The sequence below is a fragment of the Rhodnius prolixus genome, unplaced genomic scaffold, assembly GCF_049639745.1.
Source record: "Rhodnius prolixus isolate KJV_2025 unplaced genomic scaffold, Rpr scaffold_10, whole genome shotgun sequence".
Classification (NCBI taxonomy): domain Eukaryota; kingdom Metazoa; phylum Arthropoda; class Insecta; order Hemiptera; family Reduviidae; genus Rhodnius; species Rhodnius prolixus.
The window spans coordinates 24659917-24687891 of NW_027411615.1; the positions used below are offsets into that span (position 1 = coordinate 24659917).

General features: G+C 32.3%; 1 protein-coding gene and 1 long non-coding RNA gene across 20 annotated transcripts in view; one reads left to right on the forward strand and one right to left on the reverse strand.

The window, feature by feature from the left end:
- Positions 1–27975, forward strand: part of para (sodium voltage-gated channel paralytic) — a 156233-nt gene that overhangs the window by 9278 nt on the left and 118980 nt on the right. The window lies entirely within an intron of this gene.
- LOC141456868 (uncharacterized) lies at positions 276–27950 on the reverse strand. 6 transcript variants are annotated; one of them, XR_012460076.1, is made up of 10 exons: positions 27814–27950; positions 24676–25083; positions 14103–14283; positions 13460–13957; positions 9293–9464; positions 8040–8199; positions 6842–7045; positions 6241–6461; positions 4256–4501; positions 276–415 (listed from the first exon to the last, which is right to left on the reverse strand). It is a non-coding gene; the product is annotated as an uncharacterized lncRNA (long non-coding RNA). The 6 variants fall into 6 exon arrangements; XR_012460074.1 differs by lacking the exon at positions 8040–8199; XR_012460077.1 differs by lacking the exons at positions 276–415; positions 8040–8199 and adding an exon at positions 3989–4186 and having other exon boundaries at positions 4271–4501.

Below are 27975 nucleotides of genomic sequence, written 5' to 3' on the forward strand. Positions count from 1 at the left end.
TGAAACTTGCTGGCCATGAAGTTTGTAGTAGTAGAACATAAGTTCTTATTTTTATAAGAAGACTGTGACTGTGACTATAAAAAGACATGATGAGGCTTTGCGGTAAAATATCGAATCAAATCACCACAAATATTGGAGCACTTGCAGCAGAATTCATAGCATGTCAGTAAGGTTAACCTTCGATCTAATTACAACGAGAAAGGTAGAATTGAGATCTAAGATAGAGTTGTATGAACTAATTCATCAACAGGTAGCCAGGAAAAAGAGTACTTACTTTTTTTTTTTTCTTTGGTATACTTCGTCTTTCTATGAATAGCGACCTTGAACGCCAACCTCTAGATATACACCTATAGGCCCAGCATTATTCTACTTTAATCCAGCAAGAGATATCACTCGGATTCACATCACCCGCAATCTAATGAAAACATTAAAAAAAACTTGTTAATACTGAACGTAGTAGTGGTAGAACAAAAGCTGTTATCATCGTAAGAAATAGTTACGGCTGTAAGAGACACTCTAAAGAGAAAAGCGCAAATCTTCAGGAACCATTCAAACAATCAGGCCACCTTTAACCTCAACCTATACATTAAGAGATTCATATTCAACCAAACATATTCATGAAAGGATATAAATTAAGCTAGTTCAATTGTTGTATTTATACATTAGAGGACAGTCGAATTGCCGTTATTTTAGAAGTGAATGTTATTTATCCTTTCAAATAACACTTCGTGTCATCCCTTTCAATCCAGCAATCACAACTTCTCTTAGCTGTGTAAGCTACTATTTCTGTCGATTCATAACACACTTCCCTTGCAGCGAAAATTTAATAACTACCAAAACTTATGGGCAACAGTTGTTTGATTCCAAATCCAAGTAAATGGTACCAGCGAGAATCTAATAGGTGGCAGAAAGATGGAATCAGTTTCAATGGCGCTAACCATTGAATATAATTTTTTCTTCGTTACTAGTACATATTGAAAAATGATTTTTTTCATAAAATGCTACAAAAAGTTATGCAAGATTTAGGATTTTGACATATTTTCTGAATTAGAGACAAGAAATTGTGTAATGGTCAATCAATAATCTTCAAATATAAGTACAATGTCAACAACCCCTTTACTTTTGAAATTACACCAATTAAAAAATAATAATAATAAATCAATAAATCCAAGTACAGTAATGACTCTTAATTATCAATCATTAACACTATTCAAAGAATGAATTACTTATTAACTGAAATTCTCTTTGTGAATACGAATGCACACTCCCACATGTTGCAGCACGCTAAATCCAAGGACACCCGCAATGCGGTGTTATCTAAAAAGTACAATCGCTGATTTCTTAATTAAAAAATATTTATTTTTTTAACTGCTCTCAATAAAAAAATATTATATTCTATTTTTGCAAGAAACTGTACAACCAGAAAATGGCAAAAAGATGAAACAAAACCTCAACTTTCTAAACAAATTCTAAGAGAAACATTTGAAATAAAAATAATTTCTTATTATATTTATAAATCGATAGAAAAGCATGACGAAGAAAAATTAAATTCGATATATTGATCAATGCCTTTCCCTGGAAAGTATAATTTATTTACTGGTGTCTGAAGACTAAAATAGCGTTTAGTTTTAACAATTTTTTTAACACTTGGGTCTTGGCGCGATCTAATTTTATTGATTTTCGCACGAACTTAGTGTTTCTATATTTTTACTCATGATTTCCATGAAAATCATGCATTTATTTCAATTAATGAATAAATAATAATAAGTAAAATAAATAATAACCAGTTAAAATCAAGTTAACCAATCAATTTCTCAAATAAACGAGTTTTTCGCTATCAAATATGTTATAATAAAAAGTATTTTGATGGTAAAATATTGAAATTATGAAAACACTAAAAATGATTTCGTAATTAGTAATATATAGGAAGTCAGGAGTAAAACTGTTATCATGCCTTTCTTTAAGGGTCGGCCACCGAAAAATACTCCAAATTTCTTCTGCAACAACAAACAAATTGAAATAGTTCACACCTTTACTTATTTAGGAACCACATTCTCCACTTCCGGTAAATTCTTACGAGCTGCTCAGTTTTTTAAAACTAAGGGTATGTTGGCTGTCTCTTCGGTTCTCTCTATTTTAGCCAAAATGAAATGTGGCTCTTGGGAAGTTAAAAATTATTTATTTAACTCTCTAGTATCCAGTGTTCTCCTATATTCATCTGAACTATGGGGCTTCAAATATGCCGATATTGCCGAGAGAATACCTCTAAAATTTTTCAAAATTTTGCTAAAATTATCCAGGAATACCCCAGATGCATTTGTCAGGTTGGAGGTTGACCACACTCACATAATTTCAAAAAATTTTAAACGAACAGTCTTTTTATGGCAGAAAATCTTAGCCATGCCTGAAAATAGATTGCCCCGTATCTGTTATGCCGCGTTACTTGACAACATTGATAGCCCTAACATCCCTTTTAACTGGACCGCTGATTTGCGAAAGCAATTTAAGATTATTGGCTCCGATGATGTCTGGGAAAAACAGTATATACCTGAGGGTAAACTGACGGATATCATGGCAAGGTTCAACAATAATCTAATTAGTAAGGATGTTGAATCTCTGTTAAACGCCAGGTTTAACTCTTTCCTTAGGAATATTAGCAGTTTTGGTTTAGGTGAACAATACATTCACTTTAAATGTGATATCGATATGATCAGAGTTGCCAGTCAACTAAGATTAATGTCTGAGAAGAAGCCTCAACTGTATATCCTTGGTAGGGTCTATAAATTTAATACTGGTTCCCCCTGCCCATTATGTGGAAAAGATCAAGATGACTTAATTCATTTTTTAATTATCTGCCCGATATTGGATGCCTTAAGAGCCAAGTATTTGCATGCGCAACACATTAACTTTTCTTCTTGGTAGGGTCTATAAATTTAATTGTTATCATTTTATTATTATTATTTTTTTTTTTTTTTATGATTTAAGGCGCGTCAACATCTAAGGTTATTGGCGCCCAGAGCTTTTTCCAGTGCACTGCCGGCCTCCGGACAGTGTTCTCTCGTTACAGACAACACTGTCCATCACCGGACAGTGAGCTGTAAGAAGCTCCTAGGAAGAGAAAATCTAAGGGTCAGCTGCTGGATTCGAACCCGGGACCTCCGCGTGGGAGTCCAGTATGCTAACCTCATAGCTAATCCCTTCCCTTATTATTATTATTATTATTATTATTATTACTTACTACTATTTTACTTATTATTATTATTTATTATAATTAAATAAATAAATAATAAAATAAATATATAGGAAGTTAAGATCTTAATTTTTTTGTTTTTAGTTGAAGTTTAGCCATTTGTTTGAAAAATCCTATTGATATGAAATAATAATGCTTCCTAGAAGCATTTTACACAGTAATGGAACATAAAACACACATTATATGGCTGAGAAAACAGAAATTTTATTGATTGCTTCTAGGAGCAAAATTTGTCGAGGAATCACGCATTATTGTAGAATAAATAAGGTTATAATTAAATCAACTGAAGTATCTTGTTTATTAAGATTGAAAGAAGTTACGAAATAGAACTTGTTTTTAAAAGGACCGAAAATATTAAGATATAGACAATAAGGGATTAGAGTGCGTTTACTGCATCTGTGTCATGGGAGTGAATTGCAGAGGCATCTGCGAATTGTACACATGTATGTTGAAAGCCGTCAGTTACGTAGATTTTAGAGTATCTGATGGCACCCTGATATCCTTCTATTATAAAATTTTCTAGAAAACAATCCTTGATTTAGTGTTAGCAGTAATGTTATTCGTTGTTTGCAACCGTATAGCATAAGTGCGCCTCTAAAAAGTTACATTATTTTTTTTCCCTGCACACAGGTGAAGTAGAAGTTACATATTTCTGTATTTGTGTTATATATCTACAGGGAGGATGCGTTTTATGTTCTTTAGGTACACACAGGAATATATATATATAAGTTAGAGTAAGTATTTGTTGTGTAGACTTCTACTTGCTATCTCGAGGACGGTAATAAAGGCTTCAAGTTTAAGACCGGCGTAAAAACCTAGATGTACTACTCCACGTGGCACATTTCTTTCAAAGTTTTACAAGAGGTTACGGCCACTTCTTCTCCTGGAAGCCATTATCATTTCAACATCACTTCCCTTACTAGCTGTATTACTGCTCTAGAAACGTAGTTATACTTTTTATTAATGCTTTATAGGAATTTATTTATATTACAATATAAAAGTTACCTCTTAATTTATTACTTTTGTGCGTACAAGTAAGAAAAAAAAAACCATTGCAGTTAGATTAATTCAAGAACTGTGGGTTGAAATTCTCATGTTTCTCTAAATGCATTTCTCTAAGTTCTAGTTACGAAACGAATCTTTAATACAAGTTAATTTGCATCAGTTTTGGAAATCAGTTTAGTTGCCTAGAAGATAACACTTTCACACTCAATCAATGATTAAAAACCAGTTCATTGTGTTCATAGGATCCTAAAACAAAAATTTTTTTGTTAACACTTTCGAATCATTAAATTCAAATTCACTTAAAATTAAAGATCGTAGTTGGTCTAGCTTCAGTACCTTGAATTTAAACATGATACTGATCAATGACCACAAACAAATTCAGACGCTACAGAAAAAATCTAACTTTTTATTATGTTTTGTAAAATATATGCGAATTTTATATAATTTACAATGTTTACAAATGTATATATTTGTATAAGAACTTTCTCCCACTGCAATTTTAGTTTTACGCAAAATCTTAGAATTTTTAGTTGTAATGCTTTATGAGATATGTTCGTTAAAATGACAGATGTAGGAAGTATTACGTCATGGCTCTCCCTAAAGTCAAAGTTCTCTTCAAAGATTTGAAAACTAACCTCCATTTATTTATGTATTCACCTGTTTTTATTAAAAATGTTTAGCTTAAATAAAGCTATATTTAAATATAAACTGAACTTTTTTTAAATCACTTGAAAGTCTTTAAAGCAAACATTAATCATAAAACTGCGGTTAACGAACTCAGATTAACGAAACCTGTTGAAATAAATAGACCAATTTATCGAATAGAAAGTAAATTCTGAGATAATTTTCAAAATGAGTGTTTTCTTATAAATAGTAAATAGATTCAAACCTAGTTAATAGGATTCGATCACAAGATTCTCTTTTCTAGAGTAGAAAAGCCCGAATGACCCAAATAAAACTTAAATCAATATCGCCAGAACACGAAACCCCTAAATAATTTAGCTCATGCAGATTGTAGCTGACGATCGTTTTTATAAATTAAAAGACTGATCTATTATGGTTATCTTTTTTAGAATTGTATTACAATGCGGACAATTCATTAACGAACTTTAAGTAAAATCAATTTTCTAGAACAGGCTTTACATTTAAGTAAAACGTTGGGTCCAACTATAAAGACATGTATGTATTAAATTCTAATTTTAAAACATGTAAGGTAAAGTAGGTTTTTCTGTGCGCCTATTGTTCCTCAGTGGAGGATTGGTGGAGACTTGAAAGCCATGGCTCGTCTCAACGATCTAGCCTGATAGTACTCTTTCAAAATTTCATTGGAAGATTTTCTTAACAGTGGTATATCTCTCGCGATTCACATTTCCAACATTTTAAAATCCTCTCTTCGTCACTAAATCAGCAAGCATTACTTCTTTTCTTCCAGTTACTGTTCTTTCAAAAAAATAATGCTTCAGGGTCTTTAGACTAAAATGCTGCTCACCATATCGAGAAAATTTAAAGATACAGTCACCTAGTTTTAGTATGGATAGTGCTAGATAACATTAGAGGCGTCCATCTATCTTCAAGAAGTTAATGCACCCTGACAAATATACTGTTACTTAAAACTAGGAATTGTATTAATTTTTTGTTGCTTTCCTTTTGACAAGTAATAAAATAGATGCTTAACAAGCATGATACAAGCATAGATTGTATCATAAGAGCAAATTTTTGACAATTTTTCAAATCATAAAAACCTTAATCATAAAAAAACTTAATCATATTGTACAACCATAAGCTTAGGCACGTATCTTGTTAGAGAAACACGCATAGGAATCCCCGTTTTAGAACAAGGCTAGCAATAAGAATTGTAAAGCTCCATGCAAAACTGCGCTTGTTCAAACCAGAACATTATCATTTAAACCTCCAGTTCTACGCCACCCGCGGCAATTAGTTTCTAAACTCTGTTGATCCACAACGGAGGATTTCTCTTTTCATACTTGGGTCTCACTAATATCGTTTTTCCATCCCAATTTTTCGTCGCTCTATCACTCTGCCATCTCCAAGACTCTTCTTCTAAATGCTTTGGTAAATTTTTCTTTTTCATATGTCGTGCATCTCGTAAGCTCGCCAATTTGAGGTCTTTAGGGTTTTTTGCTCTGACATAATTGGGAAGTCTTTTTCAGAATTACTCTGTGGTTCTGATCTCAATCAAACTTATCTTCAGTAAAAAAAAAAAAAAAGAAAAAAAAAACATTAGTATTTGACCATGACAAAAGGCTAAATTAGGATCTGGTTAATAGATTCTACAGTCTATTACTTGGTAAGTGGTTAAAGAAGCATTTACTGGTTTCATTTCAGAACCAACACTGGCATCTGTTCGTACCTGGCAGCTCCAGTAAATAAACTCTAACCTTTCAAAGGACTTTGTGCCAATCAATACTTAGTAACCTATGTTAGGGTTTCTTGCTAAAATCACGTACTTTGTTTTATTGTAATTAGTCCTTAGCACTATTTTATATAATAGCCGATTATTTTAAAAGTACAACTAACTGACTTGGTAGTAAGTTAAGGCCTGTCCAATTGACGATTTCTACCTACCAGAGGATTCTTAAGGACAAGCCGTTGATCATCACTTATCTTTCTTCTCACATTACAAATGTAACGTCTACGATTTATCACAAGCTGATCACTAAATTTTCAAAATGGATGAACCCACATTTTAACTAAAATTGAAAATGCGTATTACAACATTGGATAGGGCACGGTTCTCCATTAAATTCTAGACACATTATCTGTTCTCATCTGCAAAGAAGAAATTTCTATGTAATTGCATCCCATCTTTCCCTAATATCATCCCTTCATTAATTAATAGAACTCAGATTAAGCAAAAGAGTGAAGTAAGCTGAAACAATATAGATAAATCATTCCTTTAATATAAAAATCAAAGATTTGAGCAACAGTTTTCAGTCCTTTTCTCTTATCTTCTTTTTAGAATGGAAAAATAAGCCAAGTGGCCTTTGTCAATACATTAGCAGATATTTAATTTTTCAAAAAACCTTGAAACCTTATTATAGCTGTCATCATTTGTTCTACACTCTCCAAGAAATGTAACTTGATGATTTAATATTCTATTTCTACGCTTGCAAATTGAACTAAGATCTGTATCGTTTTGTTTCTTTTTTAAAGGCACATTTAATAAAAGTTTTAATGGTGAAGATCATAAATAAGTCATTAACGGTAAATTATTGATTTTATTACTATTATTTATACTTCTTTCCTTTTTTATTTTTGTTGCTAATTAAATGTAATGTTATTTACTATAATAACAAGAAAGAAGAAATATTCAAACCAATAATGTTTAGAAATTACTGAACTACAATAAAATAATAAAATTATTTCTTTCTGCTTGAAAGACGTTTTTTAAATTTATTAATATTTTTTAATCAATACGCTTTAAGTAAAGTTTAAGTTCATAATTTTGGAAAGCGAATTGCGGATATTTTGAAAATAACAGTACCAAATAACGAAATAAAAGTCACGAATTTATAAAAATAAAAGGAATTCAAAATAGAGAATAGATGAATACATTACTTATCCTCCGTAAATTCGATGTAAGTGAGTTCAGTTGGACAAAACGTTCAAGAGCAGAAAAGGGTTTGTCTTTGAAGAAAAAGCTTTTGAATCTCGCGGAAACCCTGCGGGGCTGCGGCCCAGTATACGTAACCCATTCTCTGGTCCTGCAAATATTGACCTAATGTCTAGAAAAGAAAAGAATAAGGTAGGACAGTGGGATCACCTTCTCAGAGTCTCCTTTAGTGCAGGAAAATGGGATAGAGTCTGAATAGTTGGCATCATGTGACCTGTGTTAGGCCTGGTGAATTGAAAGATCACTCAAACTAGGCAGGCCCATAGTACGATTGCTTACAAAGACGTAATACTCAGGCCATCGCTCAATCCTAACAAAACAAACAACGAAGATAAAAAAGGATCCATAATAAAGTATACATTATTCTTGCAAAACCTACGATTCGAATAAACAGTAAGTGTTATTATTTTCATCCTTTGAAGTAGACCATTAGAGCAGATTATTAATGAACAACCCTGGATTGAGGAATCTCAGTTCAGAAAAAATCAACTGCTCAGTTTTTTGGTATCAGTCAATCAATAGTACAAGTAAACTTAATTGGGTAATCATGATGGAATTACAATTCGTGAAAAGGTTATAAGACTTAGAGATACCCACTTATATTCTGTTCCTTAATTGCCACGGCTGCTTGGAAACTTCTAATGATAATTAATTTATTATCTATTTACTGGAAACATTTATTTGGGAGAACAATTTTCAGAATTTTGGAAGCTGAATGGCTCCTCTACCTTCATCCCTAAACAATTATTTTAATGCAATATTCGGTCCTTCGTTTACTCATAGTAAGCGTAGCTAGTGACTTAATAAAAATCCCATTCTGAAGAAAATCTTTCATAATTATAAAATTAAAGAAAAAGCGAGTTACGAGAATGTTTATTCCACTTTTTTTGTATTCTCTTGTAACTTCAATGAGAAGCAAACTAAAGGCTCCGATTTTTCATTTCCTCTTGCAACTTCATAAAAACCTACTATGACCTAATTATAAGAGAACTCATTGTCCATGTTTAGTGTCACTGGCTGATGTTACTAACTTGGGACACAAAGATTAGAGCAATCTATGACAAAATAATGGCCAGACAGTTGAGGGGCAGCTGCGAGGGTATACCTGATTGTCTGTATACAGGCCAGGTCATCTATTTTAAACTTAATGAACTTTATTGATTAATATAGACCCACCCACTTATCTCGACGACCGGCAGTCTATTCTGTAAGATGACAACCCGATCAGCTCAATCCTATTAGGCTTGAATCTGAATAGTTAATTTGATAAGTTCATGTAAGTGATATTACCATACATGAGATTAAATGTAGAATGCAAGGAGACAATACGATAAAGTGTTTAATGTTGCATACATAAAGAGGTTAATAATTCAATCTACAGACAACAGCAACATAATACTCACCTACTCGCAGCTGGCATGTGTGCCTCTTGTTTCTATGGTGGACAGTTTTGTTCTCATTTTTCTCTTTAAAACTTCTTGGAAATCATCAATACCAGCATTTCCTACTGATCTTCTAATCCAGTTAGATCTTTCAAACCAAACGTTTCACTGAAAACTTGTAACATTTGGGGTCCTGGAAGCAAGAAAAAATGTTTCCTACGAATGGATAACAAATAAGATGAACAAAATAATTAAAATAAGCAAACTTCTGAAAAGCTTCAACTTGGTATCCGTGAGGATTAACAAAAAACTGCACGTTTTAATTACTTTTTCTTTTCTTTTTTTTTTAATCTGGTGCAAACACTTTGATGAGTCCCTCTAATCGCTACTTAAGAAATTCAGTTTTCTTGAAAAGTAGAATTTCAATAGTACCAACTAAAAGCCACAAAATTTATTTTACAATGTAGCACTCCCACTAAAAGTAAAGTAATCGCCTATTTTTCCAGGCGGGCTCCAACTACCAATTAGGTGTCGTGGACGGAGGCGACTAGCAAACATACTTTACTGTAAATTTCTTTTATTAACCTTTAAATAAAATCCAAGGCCTAAGACCGGGAATCGAATCCAGTACCTCAATGCACATTAGCGTTGCAGGTCTCGCCTCTAACCGCTCGGCTACCGTGGCACCTTAATAACATAATTCGTAATAAGAGGAAGTACTGCAATCGTTTAAATTATCAATGAGTGAACCGATTGAAATCAATGAATTGTCGTTAGATTAAAAAATCTTTGCCTCTTTGCCTAGAAATACTGCAATCGCAGTTTATTTTTCTTACTCCTCTTAAAAGGAAGTGCTGAAATCGCAGTTTAATTTTGCTATTTACGTACAAATACCTATGTTATTCAAAATATGTTATTCAAAACGCTTTTTTAAAAAAAGTTGTTATTGAGGATGGTTTGGGGGACCGCAACTATAATCATTCTTTAAAAAGATCTCTCCAGTGGTAGTTACGGTTCCGACTTACCACCTTATTAGGTTATGATAGAATTGCTTAATCCAAATTTAAAAATATCTGTAAAGCAGATATGTAACTTTGCAAAATAGACAAAAAGGAAAATCTAACCAAAAGGTACAAAAATCTCTTTAACAAAAACTTACAGTTTAAAAAGTTAAGTATAAGGGTTGATTAAACGCCAAAAGGTACACAAATCAGCGAGTACCCAACATTTCATTAATACTTCATTAATATTTAAGTAATTTTACTGCATTAATATTTTTTAGAATTTATTAGATGTCACAGACCCTTATGCTGGCCACTTCATTTATAATATTTTTTTGTTATAATTATGATAAATCACACATACGTACATGCATGTTAAAGTAGAAAAAGACAAAGTCAGAGTAGGCTACTGTCTTGAATTCGTCTTACCGAAATATTCGTGAGCACAAATATCACACAGTTAATAACAAGTAGATTATTCAACAACAATTATTCATTTCTCAATTGTAATTTAATTTAGTCCCCCTAATTTTATTTATAGTAAAATACTGGAATAATTAGCTGTCCTAAAAATATGCATATCTTATTCATTTTATATTACATATTACATTTTTTTTTATAAAAAAAAGTTTTGAATTTTTTGGCCTCATAATTTTTTATTTTTTATAACGTTTTTCTTTTTAACCTGTAATTAATAGTTTGATTATTATAAATAACTAGATATTACAGTCAATCTACAGTGCTACTTGAACAAATATTTTGTAGACGAAAATGGCCAGCATAAGGGTCTGTGACATCTAATAAATTCTAAAAAATATTAATGAATATTAATGCAGTAAAATTACTTAAATATTAATGAAGAATTAATGAAATGTTGGGTGCTTGCTGATTTGTGTACCTTTTGGCGTTTAATCAACCCTTATACTTAACATTTTAAACTGTATAACATAATTCGTAATTATAGTGAACGATTTCAGTGCGGAGGACATAATTAGACCCTCTTAGAGGGTCCGATATGTTCACGTACGCCTTAATATTGATGTCCTAATGGACGGAAACCTTGAAACTCTGGTATTCATTTGTACTTCTTGGGAAATAAAAACTGCTTAATTCGTAATTATAGTGAACTCCCACTAGATTATCTAAAAATTTTAAATTTTATTTGTACATTTCATTTCTAATAATATTACTGACACTGATTACTGATACTTAAATGACACTTGAGATTTTTAGAGGAAATTTAAAATTGCCCTCTTCCACATAGCTACCCTTTAGAGGATTTTTTTGGAGACACTCAAAAATATTTCCAGTAATGTGGCATTTCTAATTGGCAAATTTATTGTGTAAGCAAAATATTTTGTTTTGGTATACTTAGAGATATGCTAATCACACACACCTTCAGGCACAGAACAATTGTAAAAACTACTTTCGAACTCCGGCGACCAAAAATTTATATTTCTGGTGAAGAGCTGAAAACTGAAAGTCAGGATTTAAGGAGTCAGATCGAACTAGGAGTAAGGGACAGACATATGCCAATGCGTAAAACTTTCTATACTGTAAATTACACAATGAAATTATAAATCTGTTGGTTTTTATTAGAGCTTGTCTAAGGCAATTCACACCATAGTTTTATCCAATGATTTGTGGAAGTTTGCACAAACCCAAAACCTTGTTGGTGGTGAACCTTTCAATATATTGCAATCAATGAATAATTCAAATAAATAAAAGCACTAAAAGACGCCCCTTAAAGTTTTACTGACTAAACCTTGATACAGAAAAAAATAATCATCAATGTTTCGTCTCTCTGTTGGGAGTGAAAAAAATTGAAATCCGAAACAAAATAGTCACAAAATTTATCTTTCTTTGTTATGAAATTTAAGGTTGAATGTGATTTCATGACATGTGATATCTTTTCTTTTTTTTTAATATTAGTTATCTAGCAGCGAGAGTGGCTGGCAGAATGGGAGCTCTATTGAGGAGTCGGCCGGCGCCAGAGTCCAATATCGGCATTGCGGTATCTCCAGCTGGCCACTTCCACTCGCCGCCCGCGCAACCTCCGCTAACAAACGCCCTTGCACTTCTAAATCTACTCCATTCAAATATGTATAAACATTTTATCAGCGCCAATTGATTTATTATTGTGACCTTTTTTTGTTTTGCGTTCTCTTATTTCTCACAAGAAAGTGTTATTGTCATAGTGTGGATTTTGAGTCTTTATGCTAGAAATATCCGTTTTGAAGTCCTCATAGATATGAAAAAGTGGTTTTTCACAATATGGCGAGTGTATCCACAGCAACTCAAAGACCAAAAATTGCTTAAAGTTAAAAATTTGAAATTTCGCTAAGTCGCCATCAGAGGATGTGGGAATAAGTTTTTGCTTAAAATCGGTTAAATGGAACAACTTTACTGAATAGATAATTAATTGTTGAAATTTTCTTTAAACTGCACTTATTGCACATGAGTAGTTTTAGATCTTTTATTTAAAACATAGTTATAGGAAAATTCGATTAGCAACGAGGGAGGTAATAATCTAAAATGCCGTTTTTCAGTGTAAGGAGTTAACACCAATTAAATATTAATAAAGTTTAAATATGTAAACAAATTCCATATTTAAATTGAATCAACTATCAGTACTATTTTGAAACTATAGTCGCACAAAGCTCTAATTTGATTCCGAAACTAATACTGCTACCAATAATATTCAAGATTACAACCGAAAACGTGTAACAACGTAAATCTCATCTCAAACACAAAATTACACGTGACTTTTTTTTTTTGTTCTAAGTACTCGATTGCCTTTCCAGCACCCTTGAAGCTGGATACTGTTGTTCGGAAAATCGCTAAACGACTTCAGAGCCACTGTCTTTTCAGAGAATTGTGATTTTGCTTCACAGTGAGAAGACTTCAAAAAAGTTATTTCTGGTAAAAACTCCATGTTTTAAGTTATAATAGCCAAAATATTATAGCAATAAGGAAAAAAGGATAATAACTTTTTCCAGATAATAAAGTTTCTTTCGATGGGAAAGAAGGAGCAATGGGCTGCGAAAAATGGTATTTTAACCGGGTGATGTCGCGACCTTAAGAGATAATTCAATATTTTGAGCAACAGAGACAATAGCTTTCTATGTTCAATAAATTTGTAACGTATTTAATATTTTAAATAGATCAATAAAAATTGGAGTTTTACCTGACACATTCCTTATATTTACAGCCGTATATGTCTCTTTCCTTACAGATACAACCGTAAATTATAGATTTCTATCACTCAAGTGACTGGAGCCATTCTTGCACCATACTTCACCTCCTCTTGCATCTTATTTCTTTCCTTCCAATGCGTAGTTGGTACCCATGCCCCAACACATGGTGCTTCGCCTACCAACCCTGGAAAGTACCTTGGCGCAACTCCAGAGGTATATATACTTTAACATCGTCTCCTTACATCTGAACCATCCTTTTCTTTCTTTTTTTTTTTTCAGGGCCGTCTGTTTGCCAGGGACGGCACCAAATGGCCTACCCATTTTGTTAGCAACCTTCTAAACATTTTTATTTAGGTCACTGGATAAATGCATTTTTTTCCCCCTTTCACAGTTATTTTTATATTTTTTTAGTTTTTTTAATGCTTCATTCCAGATTCTCAAGATTATTTTTTGTGTTTTGTGTCATAATTATGAAGATATTTCTTTTTCTGTAAGATAAAATAATATTTAATAACCTTGTAGTGGGCATAGCTTTCTCCTTTTAGTTTTCCACTAACGGATAATTTCTTGAGTCTACTAAAGTATAATTACTTAAAATTGTAAACTTGACAATGTTTAAGTGTTAAACTTCACCTGTTAAGAGTCTGTAGTTAGGTGTAGCCTTCAAACATATAACTAAGATGAGTCTTGCTAATTTTTCGTCATTGAATCTTTTTTAGAAGACCTGATAATTTGCATGAATACAGTGATGCAGAGTCCAACGCCTCTCTCAAGTTTTATTTTTCTCGTCACACTCCAACATTATTAGCAGTGTCTGCGAAAATAAAAATAAAAACCTTGAGCTTTGGCTGCTACGGCTGGAAAATTTGCCACCATTTTATTTTTTTTATTGTATTTCTTTATTATTCATTTACAACGGAGTCTAACGATTTTCTTTTAACTTCCTATATTATTAACCAGGAAACATTTATATATGTACATACGTATATATATAATTAATTAAATTAATAATCTGAGAATATTCTAAAAAATTACTACGAACAAGAGATAGAAAAATTGCAAATAGACGTTAAGAAACAAAAATAGCTGAAGAAATTTTATTCATTTAATTTCTAATTAAACTTATTTAGCTAACTACATTTTAGAGGGTTCGTTGAAAATCCAATCTGGATTTTAGAAAACACGTAATCTAAAAAAGGCCCAGATTTTGATTCACTGACTCAATTTTTTAGAACACAACTAGCAAGAGGATATATTGAGAAAGTAACCAATTTTTGAAATTGATTTTTCTTAACCGGCAATGCAAATTCTGGGTCCCTGAAAGCTAAAACAAAATATGTAATAATTTGGTACGAAGTTCTTTTCTCTCTCTCTCTGTATTTGTAATAACCAAGCGTCTAAAAGAAATAAAAAAGCTAAAATTCTGTATTTTATTTTAAAGCTACTGATACTCAGATTTCGGAATATATCGCGCCAAAATGATTTTAAAAAAATCTTAACTTCTGAGAACATTATGAAAAAATTACTTGAAACATTATCTGAAACATAAAAGTGTACTTCTTTTCATATTATAAGATAATTCTCTAAAAGCTTCTTTTTCTAGTAATATGTAAATTTTTAAACATTTAATTGCAGCAAAGAATTTTATACAATCATCTCTCGAAAAAAGTTTAAAGCAAAGCTGTTACATTTGACTCCATTTTTTTTGTCTTAATTACTGTACAATTTTTTTTTTTTTTTAACCGGATTGAACGGGTTAGGTAGCGATTTTGGATGTTTCACGTTAATGAGTATTAAAAAATATTCATTCATGTAAAACAGAAATAATAAATTGATGGAAAATCAATTATGTAGGCCAGCCGCTGACTCTTCCTAATTCCCACTTACTTGAGCAATGACTCTATACGCACACACACTCACAGAGAGATATGACCAGTAAACTATTTGGCATAAGCTAAAGTAACGATAGCCAATCTTACCATTAATCAGAATAGTTTCACAGGATAAATTCTTTAATAAATTATTTAATAACATCAATTACAGCAGGGCCGTAGACGAGAAGACTCGCAGGTCAACAAGAAGTAACACAGGTTTTTCCAAACAGTTTTGTCCTTGTCTTACTTCCAGCAAGTCCCAACTCAGAATGAATCCTTAACAAAAACTTACAGTTTAAAATGTTAAGTATAAGGGTTGATTAAACGCCAAAAGGTACACAAATCAGCGAGTACCCAACATTTCATTAATACTTCATTAATAGTTAAGTAATTCTACTGCATTAATTTTCATTAATAAGTTATTTTTTAGAATTTATTAGATGTCACAGACCCTTATGCTGGCCATTTTCGTCTACAAAATATATGTTCAAGTAGCACTGTAGATTGACTGAAATATCTAGTTATCTATAATAATGAAACTATTAATTACAGGTGGAAAAGAAAAACGTTATAAAAAATAAAAAAAAATTATGAGGCTAAAAAATTCAAAACTTTTTTTTATAAAAAACTTACATCAATGATTTTGTTTATTTTATTTATTGATTTTTATTTTTAAATAAAAATCGTCGGTTTAAGTTCATTCTTCGATTAAAGTAATTGTTATTGTATGAAGTAGTCAAACGTTTATAATAATAGGTAATAATTATCTGGCTTTATCGCAAATAATATAGTTTTCTTCAATTACACTCTCAATCTAGGTATTCATCCCACAATGTTGTATATATGTAATATAAAGTAAATAAGATATGCATATTTTTAGGGCAGCTAATTATTCCAGTATTTTACTATAAGTAAAATTAGGGGGACTAAATTAAATTACAATTGAGAAATGAATAATTGTTGTTGAATAATCTACTTGTTATTAACTGTGTGTTATTTGTGCTCACGAATATTTCGGTAAGACGAATTCAAGACAGTAGCCTACTCTAACTTTGTCTTTTTCTACTTTAACATGCATGTACATATTTATGTGATTTATCATAATTATAACAAAAAAATATTATAAATGAAGTGGCCAGCATAAGGGTCTGTGACATCTAATAAATTCTAAAAAATAACTTATTAATGAAAATTAATGCAGTAGAATTACTTAACTATTAATGAAGTATTAATGAAATGTTGGGTACTCGCTGATTTGTGTACCTTTTGGCGTTTAATCAACTCTTATACTTAACATTTTAAACTGTAAGTTTTTGTTAAGGAGATTTTTGTACCTTTTGGATAGATTTTCCTTTTTGTTTATTTTACAAAGTTACATATCTTCTTTACAGATTTTTTTAAAATTTGGAATAAACAATTCTATCATTATAATCCGATAAGGTGTTAAGTCGGAACCGTAACTACCACTGGAGAGATCTTTTTAAAGAATGATTATAGTTGCGTTCCCTCAAACCATCCTCAATAACAATTTTTTTGAAAAAGCGTTTTGAATAACATAGGAAGGTATTTGTACGTAAATAGCAAAATTAAACTGCGATTTCAGTACTTCCTTTTAAGAGGAGTAAGAAAAATAAACTACGATTGCAGTACTTCTTCCTAAAAGGCAAAGAGGCAAAGATCTTTTAATCGAACGACAATTCATTGATTTAAATCGGTTCACTCATTGATAATTTAAATGATTGCAGTACTTTCTCTTAGTAGGTGCAAGAGCATCAGCAACGTAGAGCAGCTTTAACCACTTATTCGAGCTGAATTTTATCAAAATCGGACTAAGCGTTATAGAAATATTGGTAATAATAGTTTTAGAAAGGGCCTTATTTGGGTGGGGCAAACTCCCCTCCTTATGAGGCACGGCGTCGAGACTTTTAAAGTGCAAATCTGTACAAAATTTCGATTCGAATGACCCTTCATTCATGCAAATCGGTTCACGTGTCGATAATTTGCAACGATTGCTATACTTCCCCTTAACAAGTGTAAGAGCAGATCGTCGCTTTAATGTTACGTAGGGGAGCCCTAACCCTATCATCCTACCAAATTTTATCAAAATCGGACCAAGATTTACAGAGTAATTAGTAATAATAATTTTGGAGGGGGCCTTACATAAAGGGGGCTAACTCCTCTCCCATTCAATGTACAGGATCGAGACCCCCAAAAGGCACATCTACATAAAATTCCGAATCGAATGACACCTCATTCATGAAAATCGGTTCACGCGTTTAGGCGCTACGTTGTTTACAAAAAAGGTAACAAGAAGAAGAAGAAGAAGAAGAAGAAGAAGAACAACAACAACAACAAGAACAAGAACATTTTTTGAAAAAGCCGTTTTTGCTCATTTTTGGCAACTTTTTTCTCGAAACCTATTAGATATGGGTTGTTACAAAAAAATTGCAGTTATAAAGGAGGGTTTGCCCTATAATTTAAAGAAAATTTGGGAATTTTATCTTTTATAGAAAAAGAGAAAAAAATTGTCAAAGTTGGGTGTTTTTCAACGTTACGCTTTTTCGTGCAGTTTTTGATGATCAACCCTTATACAACTGTCCTACCGGACAGTTTTAATAAAAACAAATAAAATGCTTTTTTCCAAATAAAATGACCAGCTGTAATCATAAGCATAGCAACTAGTTCTAGTGCCCAGTTACAATTATGTTAATATTGTAGAGCATGGAGCACATACGCCCCAAAATATTGCACTACAAGATTTTTCATTCTTGATCGATCACTAAGGAAGCAGTAAAATTCTGGATAACCTCAAATATTTTATACGAAAATGAAGAATTTAAAAAATTGTTTCAAGACAATCTGCAAAGTCCAGGAAAACAAAAAAAAAGAAGAAGAAGAAAAAAACTGTTAAAAAAATGAAAACGCAGAATATATCTACTTTTCAGCCTGTTTTGTAACTTGTAAAATTAAATATTCCAAGAAATCATTTCAGGTTTTCAAGGAAAAGGGAACAAAAACCAAAGATAATTTCATCAAAAAATAATGTTAGAAGGAACAATTTTGCCAAGAGTTTCAACTGAAGATTTCCTGAGAGACACGAGTAAATTGTAAGAGATAAGTTGTCAAAAACAAAATCAGAGAGAAGTGCAGAGTGGAATTGTTTACTAAATAAATTATTTTGAAGAAAGGTAAGATAAAAATAATGGCCAAAAGGAGAAAAACATCTACTTGTTCAAAAATTGACAATACCGCAAAAGATTACAAGAATAAACGTTGAAATATTTACTTAAAAAAAATGATTAAATTTTTTTGGAGAGATTTCCTCAAACTAATTACCATCTCGATGACCATAGGACCTAATCATTAGGAGTCGGCATACTTTTCCAGTCCAGTCCAGCACGTCCTACCAACCATATCCTCCCTCCGTGCTTCATCCCAACGTTATTGGAATGTGGTCTTTATTCCATTTATGAAGTTCACTTTCTTTAAATTAATGGTTTTATAAATCTTTGTTCACATTGTTAGGTAAACAATTTGAAGTAATTATTCCTAGATAATTTATTTTAAACCATAAATATGGTTTAGAAATGCTGGACTAGATAGACGGAAACAAGGGTATCCCAAAATAATCAAAAAGCCAACCACTTTAAAGTGTTAATCCAAGAATGATGAAAGCATCTGCAGCCATCGTATACTTACTTAATAATTTGAGTGGAATGGCGAATAATTCGATTCCTCGTATTTCCACATTCCTTCTTTTATCTACCACTGTTTACGGGATACTCTCCCGGAATGCTTCAAGAAATACTTTTTCTTGAAGATTTTACTTGTTACAATCCTATAATTAGAAAGATAAATAAACTAACCTAGTGAGTACATTAACGGATTTCTCTTTCAGCAATTTTTATAATTGTAATTTTTAAAAGTAAAGATTATTCGAGCAGAAAACATGAATACTGAAATGTAAGTATTGACTAGTAAGTAGAAGGCGAGAATAAGATGCAAATTTACTTAAAACTGAAAGTTAAGGACAATACTTTTTCTTTGTTAAAGCAAGAAACCTAGATAAAAATCTTTCAAGCGTTATATTATTTATCCATCTGTAAAATTTATATTTTAAATTGCGATCAATGTAACGCATGGATTAATTTTTTAAGAGATAGCAGTTATTTTCTAGAGCAAACTTGGATTAGAATTTTGACTCTCACCAGTAGTGGGGCCAAATTACCAACTTGGGTCTATCCTTGCTCTCAAATTCCTAAGTATAAGATTGGCTCCTGATATTCCAACATTCTTCGACTGTAGAAAATTACCTAGTTAAAGTTTTGTTGGCATTATTGATTATTGCGGAATGCATACTCCGGCTTGTCTCCTTCTAGACCAGCATGTCTGAACACTCTCTTTGGTTTAAAATAAATAGTATACAAATAATTACTTTTTTATTTAAGAATTTGAACAAATAATTATAAAACAATTAGTTTAAAATCCGTTCCCCCCCAAAAAAAAATGTGAGCTGTAAAGCTATTTATTAGGTTTTTTATTTAAAACATAGAGGCGCCACGGTAGCCGAGCGGATAAGAGACGAGACCTGCAAAGCTAATATGCATTGTGGCACTGGGTTCGATTCCCGGTCTTGGCCTTGGATTTTATTTAATGGTTAAATGAGAAATAGTAAAGTACGTTTCCTAGTCGCCTCCGTCCACGACACCTAGTAAATGGTAGTTGGACGTTAAGCCCCGCCTGAAAAAATTGCGATTGCTTTACTTTTGTTATTTAAAAAATGGTTTATTAATTCATCTAAATTTAAATATTTAAGGCAGTAACCATTGTGGGAACTAGTACAAAAAAAAAAGGAACCAGCACAAAACATATTCCTAAAACTGAATACATTCTTTTAAACAGATTTTATTAACATTTCAGGGAAGCCCACAACTAGAAGGTTACCTTTTCCTTCAACAACATTTTTCTTCAGAACTGTTAATTTTCTTAAGTTTTTAAAAGTAAATGTCTTAACTTGTCTGAATACTTTAAAATAAAATTTCCAAGAGCTGGCATTTGTATGAGCATGGAAATGAAGAGAACTTGCTAGCATCTTCCAACTGTATTTTCTTATAAACTGAAAATCAAAATCATTTGCTGCAAGTTGTTGTACACTTCACTCATCAGACCGCTACTGTTTTACGCCTGCCCGGGGTTGGAAGTAACTACGAATCCTAACAAAAACTAATACAGAACCTGCATAACAAGGTTATAGGGGATTATTACTATTATTATTATTATTATTAAAATTTTCAAAAAGAACTAGAAATTGCTTGTCACGTGTAAGCTGTTAAAATGAAATGGGAGTTATATAGTTTGTTTACTACAAGATTATAGTTCAGAGCCGCTAACTACAATCTCCAAGTCTGTCCCGGTTTATGCCTCCTAGCATTTCCGTCATCATGGTAAAGATTCCTCAAAATCTCTTCTATTTATTAAATATATTCGCCATCGTTAGTTGAACTATTTATATTATTTTATTATCAATATGCTAAAACTGAGGTTGTTTGTTTTAAATGAATTATACCAATTGTTGTAAAAGAGTACTGTTTTTTGAAAGTGATACTCCACGATTTATATTTTTGTTTGTGAGATATTTTTAATAGTCTATTTATTTGTATTGTAATTTTCATCAGGCTATGATTATAGTAATTTAAAATGAAGCAAAGACAGTAACTGATGAGCTTTTTTATTTGGGTTATTGTTTAAATTCATAAATAACTAAATAAAATTTATTCCCATTAAACGTAGCGAGTAATGTGGTAAATTAAAACAAATTTTGTACTAAATAATTATAATAAAATTAAAATAATTAAAAAAATATATTGCGCAATACAATTTCATCTGTTTGGAAAGATTTGAACTACGTATTTCTCATGCCAGAAAATGGAACAGTAGACATGTCATTGACCTCCCGACAAATATTTCACTAAAAGGTGAAACGAAAAAGGAAATTAAGAACATTCTTTTTGATAAATAGGTAACGATCCGTCTTCTAAGGAATGAATATCATTCTAAACAATAAAATTACTTTCTTAGAAAATATTAAACTTAACCGAAGAAAATTTCAACGAGAGAGGAATATATAAGAGGGAAGAAACAAAGGAATTTGCATCATTATAATCTTTCTTTCCCAACAGCTAAAAAAACAAGAGGAAACTATCCTATTGTATTCACAATTTTACTACTTTTCAAAGAAACAGTTGAGTTTATTATTTTAATTCAAGCAGCCTAAAGTGATACAACGGAATTATTCGTTTATTTATTACTTTCTCTTATTTTTTCAAGTAAATATTAGATGTGTACTTTCTCTCCCCAAGATGATGTATTACGATGGTCAAAATTTTTCGAAATTGAGATCTTAACGTGTCAATGTTTTAAAATACACTAAAATGAAGAAGAGTGTATAGCAGAAGGACAAGTAGGACCTTTTAACAGCTTCTCCTAAGAAGTTTTGTTGGTGAGCAGATTGATAAGTTATGAGCGTTGAATTGGTTTTCCAGTAAAATGGAGAGAAGTCGGCTCCTAATTTTGATAAGATGTGTTCTGTATGTAGGTTAATATCGATTCACTTGGTGACCACAATCTCAACCGTTCGTATTCGCTCTCTGTGTGTTACAGAGTTAGTTCATCCCAATACCTATTTCATTTGGCACTCTACCAACCTACACATATCAATTAATACAGACTACCGCAGTAACCCGTTTATAATACTATGTGGTTCTCACTGAATCACACTCACTAGCAGCAATTTACATAAGACTTTAACACATCCACTCAAAAAATATTCTCGGTACGAGATTTGGTATCAGGATAACACTAATGTACAGAAAAAAAAAAATGCCTGGATATTTTGCCATAATTTTCTAGGATTTAATTTTTTCCTTTATTGCTTTTTCTTGGTGGTAAAATAAATGTGAAAACGGTTACTTTTACCTAATGTTTACTTTAGTGTACGTAAATCTAAATTTCAGTTATAAATTTTAATATATCTATCCCAAGAAGTACAAATGAATACCAGAATTTCAAGTTTCTGTCCATTAGGGACATCAATCTGTCATTAAAGCTCTAACTTTATAAGATCCCTCATGACCCGTACCCGAAGGAAAAACAAAAGCAAATCAAACAAATTCCAGATCCGAACTTAAGTAATAGATTTCCTGCAGTGTGAACAAATTGGGGTTAGAACCTTAAGGAACACTTTCCGAAACCACTCCAAACAATATGTAATGATATGAATGAGGGCATCTTTCTCTATCTCACAAACTTCTTCAATATGTATGAAGAATGAAGACCCATTATGGAGAAAAACAACAAGGATTCTGTTAGATATCTGTGAAAAAACACCGACTCTTCTATCTGTCAACCATAATTGAGGACCTCTTTACGTTTCTGCCTTGTCACTATGTGCGTAAGTAAGCTGGATGCTGCCTCATGACTTCAATTTGTAAATTAATACATAAAAAGTTATTTTTACTTTACAAGTTATTCACTTGTGTAAAGCAAAGAGCTTGTTAAAATGATTTAGAGTATTTGTTCACACATAAAACTTAGTTTTCAGAACATTCTGCGGAATTCCTGTAAGAGACAATAAAATATTCGGTCCAGTATGAACGCGAGGTACTTGCCGAATTGGGTTCAACCAAGAATTGCAACATCTGATAGAATGAAGATGTAGTACATTTCATTAAATCAAGAAGAATAAGCTGGCTTGGGTATGTAGAAAGGCTACTAGATTAGAGGATGGTCAAGAGAATTACAAAAAAGGTCTTCCCCGGGCAGTGAAAAAGAGGACGTCCGATGAAATGTTGGAGTAAAGATTTTATTTGCCTAAAATCGGCGTGACCGATTGAAGACAAAAAGGTCAGGACAGACCTACTTGGAGAAGAATTGCCAGGGAGGCCAAAATTCTCCTTGGATTGTAGAACCAGTTAAGTAATTCAAAAACTATCAACTTAAAAAAACCATAAGTAATGTAACCACAAGTCACATTTGTGTGAAAGATCTAATCTAACAAATTTGCCTGAACATTTTCGTGAAAATTAATTTTAATAGGTAGGTACCTTTAAAATGTCGTTTCTCTGCACTGTACGACTTTACTAGCTACTTCAAAGAAAAATTAAATATTGCACTAAAATTTTGTTTAGCTTAAATCAGAAATTGGTGTCTTTTACACCATTTATTACATCAAAAATGTACGGTTTTGACCAATACTTCTGTAAGAATTGTTGAATCCTGTCTTAAAATTCGTCCAGCCTTTAAACACATAAAGAGAGAATGGTTTTTAAATTCTTTCCCAACTTTTCACGAAACACTGACTGTTAACGCAGCGAATATCTTCATTTCTTCAAATTGAAATACCCAGAAATAAAAAAATATATGCACATGACTTTCGTGACTATTGACTAACATTCCTAATACTGAGAAAGGAGCAGTAGATTGGATCTGCAGAAAAACATTCAAAGAAGAGACCGAAAGATAATTAGAGGTAGTGGATAGTGAAACAAGTTCAACGAGGATAATATTTTACGAACTTCAATTTTTCATTTACTTTTATAGTTTTTAGAAACCCTTAAAGAAGATTAAGAATATCTGCTGAAAAATGTAAAATAATATTAAAACACATAAAGAGACTTATTACTTTGTTTTTTTATCCTATTTTAATAGCGAAAGTCAAGAATTCGTAAACAGTATTTTTGTGGTGGGATCATAAACTTTATACTCCTTGTTTGATAATGTCTCCTACTTTACGACAAGAACAAGAACTCTCTTTAATTTAAAGTAGTATTACCTAAAACGGCATTGCCTTGGAAATAAGACTTCTTTTCAAAGAAATTCTAACTAAAACTAAATTTCCAGCATACATAAACATTTAATATTTGGGACTATATGACTGCCCTAAAGAAAAATAACATGGACGCAAGCCGAGTTTTGGAGTAAAATCCAAACTCTATCAAACGAATCAAATCGAGCAACAATCTTAAAGGAGAAATACCTAAGCTTACCTATTCACTCCGTTTACCTATTTTAACCAAAGAATCTGAACCTAATTTCCTTACATTCAAAATAATACGACCCCTAAAGTCTAGTGTTTCCTCCTTATCTCTAACACTCTTCAAAAAGGGGTTTAGTATCAATATCATAATATCAGCCTTAAACAACAATGCCCAGTAAGCGCTCTGAGAAAGTAATAGTCCGTTACAGACACAAAGTCATTTTACTGATTCTTTTTCTGCCTAAATCTCTGTTTAGCACTTTGGAAAAAGATAAACCCACCGAGGTCATCCACTTACATAATTGCTGTAAAGCTTCCTTGGCTAAAGAAGCTTCTTCTGGCACATTTAGCATCAACTTCTAGATGTAGATACAAAAATTTAGTGGCTTCAACGCAGCTTGATTTTAATCCCTTTCTAAACCTGTGTGTTTTTGTTCTCGCTCGTCTGTAATATAATAAAGAATAGTAGACCCAGCATGAAAGGTAGTTGTCCAATCACCAAGAGATAGGAGCAAGCGCTCTACCATCTCAACATGGACTGTTGCTCCAGTCCTCTATTCTGGAAAGATCAGTGTTCATCTGAAGTAATTATCAGGTATCTCACCAGACGGAGCTATGATGTCATTAACTGACGATGGAAGAATGATCAGAAACAAAATCTGTAATTACGTCTTTTTTGGCCATGGATTCACGAGCCGCAATTTATCTGTAAAGATAGCAAAGATTAGTGGAAATTGCCAAGATAAATCCATAAATTTCATTAAAGGATTACGTTAGACTAGAATTTGAGTAACACTAGATTTTTATGGGAAAACCTGGTATACAATATAGCGGGTCACTGATGAGAATGTGTTCGCAGGATAGCGGGTTATACGGGTGACGAATAGAGGCTAAAGGCAGAGCTCGCTCACTGTTGTAGTATTGATTCAAACCGCCATCCCCCTGCACCGCCCAGTTCTACCAGAGCTCTCCTGTATAGCCACATTTCTCTACCCACTAACCTGCACACGATCACGCCTCAACCTTCACCACAAACCTGCGCGTCCGTATGTAATTTTAGCTACACATTTTCTCTCTCTTCTCTCCACATAGTACACCACACACAACACGCTGGGGAAAGCAAACCCGGCTGGCCCGTTCCAGAAGCCAGCTACTGTTTTGTAGCTGCTAGTAAAGCTATTCACTGTCGCGTAGTACTTGTTGTAAACCCTGGGGCTCACTGCTCGATTTAACCCTTCAAAGTAGCCCCTCGGGGTAACACTATGTCACTTAACTTTGTATCAAACCCACACCTCTTAATGATTCTGGCTACTTATTATATTAATATTGAGAAGGCTAATTAATAACATTTCTTGAGAGAAGCTAATGCAATTGTCAGATTTTTAGAGTTTTTCTTCGTAAATACATGATTTTTCCAGTCACGAAAAATGACTAGCTAATTGATATTATTTTTTCTATTTCTTTCTTGCTTCTATTAAGAGAAGGCTGAAATTTCAAATTTCGAACTTGAGTGATACTACATATTTTAAATTCGAAATGTTGATACCTAATTAAAATGAATGTTTTTAAATGAATATGTTTGAATAGGCAGAAAACGAATGCACAAACTTGATACCCACTATTTCTTCCAATACAAAGAACTTTGTCCGAAATCCTAACCAGGAGGGATTTTTCTGTTTTTCTAGACTTTTTCTGAAAATTCTACGATTTTCACGACTTGCCTACACATTGAGTTGAGTATAATTTAAAAATTTAACCGATATGTTCACGTACACCTCTATATTGATGTCCTAAATGGACGGATTCTTTGAAATTTAACAACCCAACTGAATAATTTAAAAAAAATACAAAATGTTTTACAGAACAAACACTAAACACTTTTAAAATGGACTATTAGGAGTACTAAATCATAAAATAACAAATAAACACAAATAGTAAAACAGACAAAATATCTGGCATAACCTCACAAACTGTCCCTACTACTATTCTCCAGATACTAACTCACGAACTTTTTGTTTCCAAATTCCCGAACATTTGAGTCATTTTAAATTATAAAAATTAAACAATTTGTAAAACCATACATTACTCTAAAATATAAACTTACAGGGAAGCATACCCGAGCCACTCCTAAAGAACTACTCTAACCAATTCTAGAAAAATAGTAAATAAAATTAAGGCATTCATATTAAATTTACAGAGATCAGAGCTATTTTCGACTATGGGAACCTCAAAACAGATAATAATAATAACTAAAGACCACAGACATCGATGCGTAAAAAAAAAAATTAAAAACAACTTTTCAAATGTACGAAGGATAAAACTGAACCATATATTAATATTCATTAATTTGATAAGAAGCCCTGGATAATTCCTGACTTATAAAGATTTGTGGTGACCCCTACGTTAAAAGTCAAACATAGTAATTCTTTTGATCGATATCTACTTATTTTGCTTGCGAGTACCTTCTGTAAGTAGCTGAGAAAATAGTAAAATAGCCACTCATAAATAAGACGAACATCAAGCTCGATTCATAGGGTTTAATATGCCACAAATCATGCAATACGTCTCCATCTCTCAAACTGTACACTAAGGCTTACGCAGGCAGCATAGAATCCTTGCAATACTCATTGTTCTTCCAGTGCAGCTCAGCGCCAATGATCTAATATGCTCATTCTACTATCCCCGAGTGAATTGTCAGGATCGCTATTAATATTTCGCAGGAAAGTTGTGGCTATCTTGAGCCAAGGAAAAGTCTAAAAAGGGCAGCATGTTCTTAACATTTTCCAAGGAAAAACCATTAAAGCGTTACTAATACGAGATATTTTGAACGTTAATTAATAACGTACAAGATTTTTACTGAAATCAGAAAAATAACTAAGAACTCCAGAACTATTAAACCTTATTACAGCTTCCAAAGACGTTCCCAGTAAAGCTCCACTAAATTAATAAAAAAAAAAGTTCTTCCAGACTTGAGCAGCAAACCTTATACCACTGAGAATCAGCAAGCTGAATGCAAAGCTGGTTAAGGAGCTTCTTAGAACGTACGCTAACGACTTGGAGAGAACAATGAATTCTGTAACTTCTAAATAATAGTAGAGGTTAAAAATAGCCCAATAAGTGTGCTTAGGCACTTAAATATGGTAAGAAGTAAAAAATGATAAAATGGATGTCTGCCTAGAGTACAAGATCCAGAGAAGTGGAACATCAATTTGTATTCTATGTATCTGGTGATAACTTAATGTTACCTGTTTGTCTCTCGTGAAAACTACCTTGAGCAGAATTAAGTCACTAAAGCAATGTTCTTTTAATCCCAAAAAATAAAAATAAAAAAGTACAATTTCTGAAGAGCCTTTTTGCCCTAAAGAAGATACATTAATGTTTAAATTGAAAATGAGCAAATTTTCATTTGTTGGAATAAAAAAATCAGCAAACTCACTTGTGAAACACAATGCACTGGAGCAGATATTTTGAGAATCTCTTTGTAGAAGTAGAGCCTAAAGACTGGAGTGCAAAACACAGGTTTTGGTAAGACAGGACCAAAAAGGAAGAAACAGATGTTGAGCTACCATTTTGATACAAATACTTGATACGTAAACAA